Raw genomic sequence first — 2,500 nt, 5'->3', positions numbered from 1 at the left:
AGAATAAACCCTGTGTCTGGCATCAGTACCTAATTTGTGTGGGTTATTAGTTCCAACAGACTAAGACACCAACCACACATATAAATATAGTGATAACAGTAAGAAAATAAGATCATAAGAATAGTTTTAGGATTAACGTATAATGATGATGATTATTGTTGATTACATATAATACAGATGATGATAAGGATAAAGATAATTATAATGATAATCAAATAACTATGATAATGAAGGGATTTAAAAGGATGGCAACATCATTAGCAATATATTACCTAATGTTGCTCTGCACTGACTTTAACCATTATGCAGTTCATGACAGTGTTGAGAAGCATTAGAGCAAGGACACAACCCTGCCCCACTCCTTAATTCATAAGCCCATATCATACTTAGCAACAACACTTATAGAATTAGTATATAAGCTTCCTACTCAACCAATAATCTATGCCAGAATTCCTTTTCGTCTCCACCAATATTGATGCCTAGCCTCAAACCAAGATGAGTGGAATGCTACCCGCATGCAGGGTTTCATGCAGGGTTCGCGGCCACCGGGTCACGGGTAAGGTAGGTTTCCTCCGTTAGTCGCTTATTAAAATGTCAAAAGGTATAGGGGGGGGGGGTGAAGTGGATAGAAATGCCTCCCCAAAGCAGCCCATTGACCCCAGAGGGTCAGGGGGCAATTGGTAGACAGCCAGCGCGTATCCACATACCGGTAGGTGAAGTAGACCTCTGAAAATTGTGGAAAAATATTCATGACAGGATGACCGGTAAACGAGCTAATTTTGTAAGGCAAGGGGAAGGTACCAACAGATGCCGTGACAGTCGCCAAATTATGTCGGGAAATAAAGATAAAATAGAATAGACACAAGAAAGGCTTTATTACTGCTTTACTTTTACTTTCGATTCCCTTTTATATTCGTATTCTTTTTTTGATTCATAATTATAAATTTTATGGAGTTTTACACCCTATTTATGAATTTGATTTTTTTCGTGCCACCGAGATGCTTTCACCCTCAAGGGGGTCGTTAAAAGACTTCGCTCTCTCGTTGGTGTAAATGGGAGGTTTGAGACATTTTCTTAGATTTACTGACTTTTGGATCCCCGGAACAGGTTAATTCAGTGGTTTTGGCATCTATGGACTTAGTCATGACACCGATTTTTTTTGTCTTACTAGTATATGTAGAGGACATTTTTATGGATGTTCACAAACCTTATCAATAGCTCTCTTTTGAGACAGAAACAAAACCCAACATATGCCAATGAGATTGTATAATAAACACAAAGTGTATGAATGATTCTGGCTTTCCTTTTTTACTATGCTTAAAGGAAAAAAGGTATAATTCAAACCTAGTAAACCGAATGAACTATATTTATCGAATTAACATAAGAAAGAATTGCAGAGCATAACAGTCTATAACGAGTAAAATAATTATACTATTTCATCAAAGCTGAGATATCTTAGACTAAGTGAAGCCTTGGGGATGGAATTACATAATTTAAATTATATATATGGGTGAGAAAACAATACATGCATTCCTCTCGGACACAAATCGCACAATCTTCTTACTTTCGCTCTCACGAACAACAATATTAGACTCTACACTCACACACATCCAATTATTCATTTCTACAGCTTCAGACACAATCACTGTTCAACTAAGCACGTCGTTCCCATACGATAACTGAATGGGTGGTAGCAGTGAGAACATTATTTTTACACAAATTTTGAGTGAGACTATTGTCTCAAATTAGTTTGAAACGGATCATTAATGAGAAATCTTAACCTAACAACTGAACTTCTATCTGTAGAGTCACCTGCTGCTCTGAGATCCTCTACAGTTTTTGACCACGCGCCGGATCCTAGAAAGTTGGTTGCAAATTCACCTTGGCATAACTTGGGACTGTAGTAGATGCTATTTCCACTGCACGCCGATCCATGAAGCAATTTTAACTGCGACTTTGAAGAAACGTCATAACACTAACTTGCTAATAAGGAACACGCTCTCAAAATGCGTCCGCCAATCGCAATTTCTTTGAGAAATGGAATCTTCTGCCATCCTCCTTACCTCTTACCTTATGGAGTTAACAGGCTAATTTTGACTCTGAAACAACAGTGCTGGTGAAATGACATGAAGTGCCAGAATGATATATTTCTACAGAACTGACACTAAACCTTAAAAATGACGTAAATAAGATTTGGCCTGGCTTGCCTTTCAGCTATTTAACCCAAATCCTTAGGGTCGTTAATCCCTGGCGCGCGTTGCATTTCCGAGGGGGATGTTTACAGAACCATCCGTAAAATAGGTTTTACTACCCCGTGGAGTGATTGCTGCGATATTCCTCTCTGCCTCATCCCTTAACAGAGGCGGTGAGTACTGTCTTTCTCGTTGACAGGCTCATGATAGAAAACTCTATCAAGGATCGTCCCCACAGCGGGGCTGTGACATAGTCAGGGTGGGGGAGGTCCATGCCTTTAACCAGGAGTGTCTCCTTGAGCTCAAAG

Source organism: Penaeus japonicus, unplaced genomic scaffold (assembly GCF_977035675.1).
Source record: "Penaeus japonicus unplaced genomic scaffold, GWHDUDI00000001_assembly GWHDUDI00000013, whole genome shotgun sequence".
Classification (NCBI taxonomy): Eukaryota; Metazoa; Arthropoda; class Malacostraca; order Decapoda; family Penaeidae; genus Penaeus; species Penaeus japonicus.
The sequence above is the reverse complement of the archived record's forward strand: the minus strand, read 5'-3'. Positions refer to the sequence as shown.